Here is a 9216-nt window from a genome sequence, read left to right as displayed (position 1 = left end):
CTTTTGACAAACATTTTTGGAGTACTGTTCTAAATTTCACTATTTTTTCTTTAGGTAACCTAAAACATCCCTGTACAGAGTCCAATTCAATGCCTAAAAATTCAATTGTGGTTGCTGGACCCACTGTCTTCCCTGGTGCCAGAGGGACCCCAAAAGTACGCATGAGCATGCAAAATTCCTGCAATGCCCCTGCGCATTCCCGGGAGCCCGCCGACCCCAGAAAGAGAAAGTCATCAAGATACTGCATGACAAATTGGTGCCCAGTCAATGTAAATAACATAACAAAATAACATAACAGTCGCCTGCCTGAAAACCCATTCCAAAAATGAACTACATTTTTTAAAGTAAGCACAGGATACAGAACAACCCATGGGCATGCACATATCCATGTAGAATTTCCCTTGAAATGAAAAGCCTAACAGGTGGTGAGCTAACGGATGAACCGGAAGTAGCCGGAAGGCGGATTCAACATCTGATTTGGCCAGCAAGGCCCCTGGTCCCAGAACCCTTAGCATATCCACTGCCTGGTCAAAAGAAGCATATTTGACGCTGCAGAGTTCTTCGTTGATGGCGTCATTTAATGAATTGCCTCTAGGGGCTGATAGATTATGAATCAACCTGAACTCCCCCTCATCTTTCTTTGGGACCACCCCCAGGGGCGAGCAGACAAAGTTGGGCACGGGGATGTGGTCAAATGGACCCGCTATTCTACCCAGACACAATTCTTTAGTAATTTTTATTGCTGCTACCCCTGGGTTTGACCTTACCGACAGCTGATTTTTACACTCTGGTGTCCCTGTGTAGTCAACAACTGGAATCCTAAAATCATACAAAAACCCTTCCTGTAACATCCTAGCCGTGGCATGATCTGCGTACCTATTTAACCAAGGAGTCATAGCCAATACGTCAATGGGTGAATGCGTTACCATTTTTTCCTTTTCCTTATTCTTGTTTCTTCCTCCCTCTATTTCCTGAGAATGCATTCCCTTTCTTGAGGCATTTTGATTCTGGGTGAGAGGGGTGATTACATATGGAACATGTGTGTCTAAATTTACAAGTGCCTTGGGCTCTGGTGCATGTCTTTCTATTAAAATCCCAGCATACTCCTTTTCGACCCCCCCCCCCGTTCCCTGCATCCGGGGCCGTGCCCCAGGTTTGTGGTGGCCGAAAGGGCTGAGGTGCTTGAGAAGTGTGACTCTTGTTCCAATTTTGCCCCGCATTGCCCGGCTGCCCTGGGCCAAACTGATCAAACCATGAGATTGAATCAACCCGGTCCCATGTAAGTGATGGGTCAAATTCCTTAGCCTTCCTGAAATTCATGTCATATTCTTTCCAACCTATGCCCCCATATTTATCATGAGTCATCGTTACCCTGCTCTGGTAACACGTCATTTCTGCTTGCAGATTAGGCGACCGCTCAGCTATTATGGCCATAAACACTGAGAAAGCCCTTATCCAATTGGTCAGGGTCTCCTCCACCCTGAATCTCGACATTTCAACCCACCATTCACTGGGAAGCATCCAATCTTTTTGCCTCTTTGCATACTCCATTTCCCTGTTATCCACAAGTAAAGAAAACATATTGACATACGCACCAGACCATATCAATTCCCTCACCTCCCGTGTTACATGCCTTGCTAAATGTTCCCTCCTAGAGGGTAGCCCCCCCGCGCCCAGCAATGGCAATGCCACCTCCTTACCTATTGCCCCGATTCCAGCTGGCTCCGCCATCTTGTCTTTTCCAATGTCGCTCTCTTGTTGCGCTGGTTGGGGTTGACTGGCCTTACTCGGGCCTGGGCTCGGCACCCCGCTTGGGGCAGCCATAATCCTCGCCACCATTCTCTGTGCCTCTGCTAGTGGATCCTCCCCTACTTCTTTTGCGCCCTTAGAAAATGGTAACATTCCCCCCTTTCCTAACCAAGGAAGGACTGCCGCTATCTGTGATGCTAACTCCGGCGGGACCTGACCAACCTCTGCTGGTGCTAAAACCGGGACGGGGGCCCCTGGATTCTGGACCGGAACACTTGGGCATGGTGTGGGCACCACCGGGATTATCATTGGTACCACCTGGATAGCTGCTGGAGGCACCGAACTTGGTGCAGGCACAGGGGTCAATGGGACACTTGGCGCTACATCAGGTGTAGCTATAGGGCTCTCCGGTGTGACTGGAAGACCTGAGGGACCCTCCCCAGAAGGGATCTCCCCTAAAGGTTGCCTTGGTGTGGGGTCGTGGTTCTTCCCCTTCTTGTTTCGAACCCGCTTGGGGAGTGATTCTAATTCCCCTCTGGGTTTTGGGGGCACTATTGTCCGCTTGGGCCTGCCTGATGGACCACTCTGATCATCTACCTTCTGTCTGAGCTCCGCCAGGCTATGCCCCATTTGCTCTACATTTTCCCATCTCCTATCCATTGTCGCCATCCTGCGCATCATAGATTCCAACATATGCTCCATGCAGGAACGCTTTGCCCCCCGTTTACCAGACATTTTTTACTTGGGCCAACAATTGTCAGATAACCCACACACTGATCAGCAATTACACCAGCGAGCACAATGCTATTTGTCACCTAAATGGGACCTAACCAGGTCCTTACCTGTACGTTGGGGGTACACAAACTGGCCATAAGCACCACGCAACTGAGACCGCGCCACACCAGCTTGCCTGGGTGGTAGGCAAGCGAACTCTAGCCCGGCGGCCCACAGAAGCAGTGAAGTGCAGGCCTGCCTGTGTCCCCTTACAGAGATACCCTCTGTCTCGCCTCCTTCTTGTCTAGCGTGAAGAGCACCCACTATGTACTCCTACGATGAAAACCAAGTTAGCATATGTATGGAAAAACAATAAACAAACCTCGGATCCAAATCACCCAGTCTTTTGTTAAATGCCGCTCAAATATTTTGCCTGAATCACACGCCTACGTTTGCCTTATTCACTATCACACTGCCACTGCGCAAAACTCCTGTTTTAAAAAAGTCTCCCCTGATGAAGTAAATGCCCTCTCTGAGGACCGAACTCAAGACCTTCTGATTATGAGACTGACGCGCTGCCGACTGCGCTACTACACGCCTCTACTTTTCTTAAAAGAGATCCAACTGAATAGTTCCCACAAGGTCTCAGTGAACAGAATCAATCGAGAATTGAACCTACAGTCTCAAACCTTGACCATTATGGCACATTCCCTGGGCTCTTTCACTTTTAGACCACAGTGACTCCCGACCTCTTAATCAGCAAGCACACGCTTCCCCGCTGAGCTAAATCTCCCTTTACCTTGGAAGCGCGTGCCTCACTCAACTCCTCGGCGTCCGATTCCCCCAAGGTCTGCCGGCTCCGTCACTCCGTACGTTCTCGCCCACTCCGACGTCTGCTCTCTACTACGAGACAGAAACCGCTGTCCACCACGAAAAGCAAACCTTGGAAGCACGTGCCTCAATTCCACCCGTATCTGCCGGCTCCATCACTCCGCTGCGAGCCAGGAACCGCCGGCCACCGTGTCACGCGAACCTGTAGGGAGAGAAAAAGACAAAAAGGTTGACAGCCTCCTAGAGGCTGGGTGCGGCAGACCTGGGTGCGCAGGACAAAGAGACTGACTCCCGCGTTTCCCGGCCTTTTATCATGTATTACTGGGCCGGTTCTAACCGGCCTGCCCCCTGCTCCCCCTTGCCCCGGAAGCGCCTAAATCGCTTCCGGGTCAAAGTGGAGCCCTCACAAGCCAATCCCCGCTGCGCGCCGCACCAGGGAGAGCAGGCGAGGGGGGGAGGGGGTCGGGGCCCCGCCATACTTGCGGCAGGGCCGATGCCGGCCCTGCCTTTTTCCATCCCCCCTCAGTGCCTTGAGACCGTAATGGGTGAGTAGTTGTGCTTTACAAAACCCTGATTGATTGATTGATCAGGACCTAAGAATGACAAAACTGAAACTTAAATGCAGCTTAACTCCTTGTTCATTGAAGAAAATATTATGCACTTTCATTTTTGCATTATTTTAAATAGATGCAAAAACTTTTAATAAATAAAATATAGTTCATAATTGTGTGGTTTTTCCCCCCAGAGTTTTACATAGAGTGAACTTGACCTGTATCCAATCAGGTATCAGAGCGCTTTACATAGCATCAGGACACACATTCATTCTTTGTTAGGCACGGGGAGATTAAGTGATTTGCCCAGAATCACAGGAAGTTTAGCGTCCTTACTGAGACTCGAACCCAGTTCCGCAGGTCCGAGATGGAGCGCCCTAGCCGTTAGGCCAACTCTTCTCCCCAAGTATTTTAAAGTGCATAACAGAATAACAAATGGCAATTTGAAATATATGGAATTATCAATGTATACATCGTTTATATTGTGTAAATTAGAGATATGCAAATAGATACCACTAGTTTCTATGCTTTATCATCAATGCTATTTTACAGGCCGTGGGGTGACTTGGAATTTCAAGATGGCCGCCGGAGCCCCATGTTGTACCGGTAGCTATGGGATATGCGGAAGCGTCTCTTCTTTTAGTCCTTCGTTAGTTTTCACAGCCGTGGTTCTGTTTCGCCTCTGCTGCGGTGCTCTCTTCTTGTTCCTACCACGGTTCACTGATACTCAAGATAGAAGCAATAGGTATGTGGAGAGGCAGGGATGGAACTTTTAATAGAATACAGACATTAAGATACGTGCTCTCTTCATGTGCCTGCCACGGTTCACTGATACTCAAGATAGAAGCAATAGGTATGTGGAGAGGCAGGGATGGAACTTTTAATAGAATACAGACATTAAGATACGTGCTCTCTTCATGTGCCTGCCACGGTTCACTGATACTCAAGATAGAAGCAATAGGTATGTGGAGAGGCAGGGATGGAACTTTTAATAGAATACAGACATTAAGATACGTGCTCTCTTCATGTGCCTGCCACGGTTCACTGATACTCAAGATAGAAGCAGTATGTGGAGAGGCAGGGCTGGAACTTTTAATAAAATACAGACTTTAAGAAGCGGGCTCTTTTCATGTGCCTGCCACGGTTCACTGATACTCAAGATAGAAGCAGTATGTGGAGAGGCAGGGCTGGAACTTTTAATAAAATACAGACTTTAAGAAGCGGGCTCTCTTGATGTGCCTGCCACGGTTCACTGATACTCAAGATAGAAGCAGTATGTGGAGAGGCAGGGCTTGAACTTTTAATAAAATACAGACATTAAGATGCATGCTAAAGCCCGAAGTCTCAACAATGCCATGCGCCTAATACAATCCAAAGGAAAACGACAAAAATAATATTACAATAACATGTTTCAATGATTTACACAATCGTCTTGCAAAGTATTCCTTGCATAGCATTTAATGACTTGTTTATGATCTAGTCGGCAAAAGTTGCACATGAAGAGCTTCACACATGTTAAACTTTTTCCAAGCCCTCAAAGTTTTTGAAAGCTATTGAGCATTGCTGCACAAGGCGGTGAAATATTTTTGTCGAGACAAGCAAGTGTGATTAAAGTGAGGAATTGTCAGGCTTTACTGGATTTAAAGTGAGCAATGTGACATCTTGTTCGCCTCACTATCCATTGTCATGTAGGCCCAGAAACTAGTACATGATATACTTGAGGCTAATGCTTCTGACTAATATTTCATCCATTTCTAAACATGAACCGCAGTATATTTCACAGTTTATTTTGAAGGATGTTGCATAAACGAGTGCATTTTGAGGACCCGTGGAAAAAGACTTTGAGTTGCATTCTATGAAAGCAGGCCACACCGCAGGTTGCAGACATTCAACGGCTGGTGTTTAGTGCAGTGTCCTGGGGCCGTGCCACAGCGCAGCCCCTCCAGAGGGCTGTTCCTGGCTCTCACACCCCCACCAAACACAGGCGTCACCTGAGGCTGGTGAAAAGGGGACTGGCTGAACGATCCGGTGATGCCCAGCACTCATTGTCTATGTCTTGTCTTCATCGCAGTGTCGCCCTACCACCCACATCACACTGCGAGTATCCTTTCAGATTGAAAGAAAGTTTATGTTTTAATACTCTTATGTAATCTTTTTATCTATCCAGTTAAAAGAAATAATTGTAGATTTCCCCATTGACAGAAAGTATGAAGTGACAATCCTATCGGTGGATAATGGCGTGATTATAATGAGTACCTGATTTTTAATCCACGAATCAATTAACAAGACTGTTATTACCTTCCGAGTCATTATTAAAGTGTGCTTGTGATTTGTGGCCAAAACACATAACATTAATTAAATGAGGCAACCAAAACGGCATACCAAAAATGCATTGTGGCAATTTAAACTGGTTTGATAGTTTTCTCCTTCTGTTTGTCAGCTCTACTAAGCTGAGTACAGGCAAAGTAGGCCTGAAAAAGTTGAAGAATTAGCTATGGAGTCAAGTCCATTCACAGGCGCCACAATTTCTTATGCAAAGAAGCAACCATTTTTTTCCAAGCAGCATCCATAGTTTCTTAAAATTGGTTAGGTGCAGGATAGGTGAACACTATGTCTAGAGTGGAGCTTCTATATTTTGGTCTATTGGTGAGGCCTATTTAGAAGTGACCCGTGGGGCCATAAGGTTTGATGGGCAATAAAGAGCAGCATTTAGGCCAAAGAGGTAGATTTCAAACATTATGTAACCTGAGTAATAACTTCAGTCAGGTACGATTATCTGCTTTAAGGTAGAAAGGGAACTTCACTTAATAATGCTGAGATCAGTTATCTTAGGACCAATCTTCCCTCTAAATATTTTTCTTTGTGTGTGACAATGAAGGATCTTTGTGCACTTCAGTCTAGGTTATGTGCATCAGAGACATGGGAAATATTACAAGGCACGTGAGTGCAGCACACGAGGTACTACAATCAGTAGTGTTTCTCACTCCAAAGATTTGTTTGAAAATTAAAGCAAAATTGTGCATTTTGGTTCATTTTAGTGGCGTGTAAAAGTCAAATGTGAAGCACTTGCAATTTCATCACAAATTAAAATGGTTACCCCAGCACCCCAATGACATCATGCTACTATAGTGTACTCCAGTACCTCATGGATATATTAATACCAGGACTCGGAAGTTTGCATCTTCATCAAAGTTTGCATTATATAGTATAACGTTCATTGTGATGTCCTAAAAAGGTGCAGTGTGTAAAGTGTGTACACCACTGCCAAGTAGCCAGGAATGGTAGAATGTATTGCACATGACTTAGTGAAAATACATAGGCTCTGATCATCTAGCTAGGGCAGGATTGTCTAGCATAGGTTCAGAAGGGCCGTATCAAAGCCAGATTTTTAAAGTAATTTTCCGTACACTAATGCAAAATGATAAGAATTGACATTGTCAGTCTTTATCTGAAAAATTAGGCATGTACCCAGCTCCACACAAGTTAGAGAACCCATCTCTGCTAAATGGACCGTGTAGGCTTTTTATACAAATAAGCAAAACATGATTATTTTTATATGTCGAACCCTCACCCACCAGCGTTATCCCTTGGTGGCATGCTTCATTATTGGGTTTGTTTCCGGTCCACTGCAAAACTGGGCGTGCTGCACCCAGTGGTTTATTTGGGACTACTGAATGATATCAAATGATATGTAAGAGAATAGGGATGGGGGATTTCTAAGCTTTAAAAATACCTGGCTGATAGCTACTGGGATTTTAATAAATGCCCCAGTCGGTTATGAGTAAAATGGGGATAAAAGTGGGAAGTTCTTAGGGTTCTATGTAAAATGCTTTGGATTTCAAGTGTGTTTTGGGACCCCATCAAAGTTTTTATTGCTTTGAAGTCTGTGTAAACATACTTTAAGAGAGGTTCCAGAGATCTGAGCTAGCTTTAATCCATCAACGTCTGGATAAAATGGAAGATCTCTTTTCCGCATTCCCCGCTCGATTGCAAGAAGCCGAAACCCGCATTTCTAATTTGGAGGATCAAATGATTAAGGTCAAACAGGACACAAATCAGCTCTCCCTCACCTCACGTGCTCTTGAATCCAAATTGGACGATTTAGAGAACTATAATCGTCGATCTAACCTACGCATAGTGGGGGTTCCGGAGGGTCTTGAAGGGCCCAGCACGCTGCAGTGGGTCACCTCTTTTTTGAAATCTAAAGTCATCCCTAATCATGAGGGCGACCTGACTATTACGCGAGCACATCGCGTTCCCGCTCAGCCTTTCCCAAATTCTTCCCTTCCTCGAACAATTTTATTGAATTTTTCGGACATACGGATTAAGGAGACTATTCTTTCAACGGCAATTCAGCAAAGACAATTTTTCGTCAATGAAACCGTGAAGTGTCGCATTTTTTCAGACATGTCTGCGTCTGCTGCTCGTAGAAGAAAAGAGTTTGTCCAGATGCTACAATTATTTAAAGCTAAAGGAGCTCAAGCCACGATAGCACAGCAATCCAAACTCAAAGTTTTAGTGAAAGGCACATTTTTTATGTTGTCAGATATTGCAGCAGCGCAGGAACTACTCCGGGACATTTCCAGCTCTTTATAAGGATAAATTTGGAAAAATTTGGGAAATTTATGGTCTTTAAGGACTTGGACTTGGATTTTGTTGGGTCTGGGGTTTTTTTCTTTCCCTAAATATAGACTGATAGTTGTGACGGTCGTGGTTAGATGATGTTTCTTTTTTTTTTGGTAGGGTGAGGGGAGGATCAGGTGCACAGGATGGAGTGCGGAGTCCAGGGGGTCCAGGGGGTGAGAGATGTCACCCGATTGGCAGGGGGTTGGAACCATTGGTCTGCGTGGGTTGGGGAATCTTGGCCAATGGTGGGGGTGGGGGGGGCGATTGGAGGGTGGGGTTTGGGGGGGTGGTGGGTGTGTTGTAGGGGTTAAAATAATGAAGTCTTTAGTGCTAGGTCTATTATTATGTTTTTCATTAACTATTCTATGCCTGATAGGTGGTTCTTTGTTTACTAAAATGAGAGATTCCTCCAGAAAATATGTAATCTATCTAAATACTGAGTAGTGACTGTTTGAAAATTATTTCTTTCAATGTGAACGGCTTAAATAACAAAAAGAAACTACGGGCCATAGAGCTATGGATTAAGTCGGAAAATCCTTCGGTAATATTGCTGCAGGAGACTCATATCCCAAATGCAAAATTGGATCAATTCTCTATGTTTAAAAAATGGGCCTCATATCGTGGTTTCTCTTCATTTTCAGAGGCTCAGCGAGGGGTTGCCATATTTCTGAATAAGAATATTTATCCTGAGATCATACAAACAAATGAGGATGCATCAGGACGTTGGTGCTGGGCCTCTTGTAGA

At 45.3% G+C, this 9216-nt stretch overlaps 1 protein-coding gene across 3 annotated transcripts in view; it reads left to right on the top strand.

The window, feature by feature from the left end:
- The first annotated feature begins 4498 nt into the window (after positions 1-4498).
- LOC146869499 (E3 ubiquitin-protein ligase TRIM39-like) overlaps positions 4499-9216 on the top strand; it is a 155167-nt gene continuing 150449 nt past the window's right edge. The window contains exon 1 of one of the 3 annotated variants that reach the window (XM_085600901.1): positions 4499-4590. The gene's annotated coding sequence lies outside the window, so the exon portion shown is untranslated. Of the gene's footprint in view, positions 4591-4751; positions 4915-9216 lie in introns of those variants that run through there. The other 2 variants (XM_085600829.1, XM_085600992.1) reach the window with 2 other exon arrangements.

Source organism: Triturus cristatus, chromosome 1_1 (assembly GCF_964204655.1).
Source record: "Triturus cristatus chromosome 1_1, aTriCri1.1, whole genome shotgun sequence".
Lineage (NCBI taxonomy): Eukaryota > Metazoa > Chordata > Amphibia > Caudata > Salamandridae > Triturus > Triturus cristatus.
The sequence above is the reverse complement of the archived record's forward strand: the minus strand, read 5'-3'. Positions and strand labels throughout refer to the sequence as shown.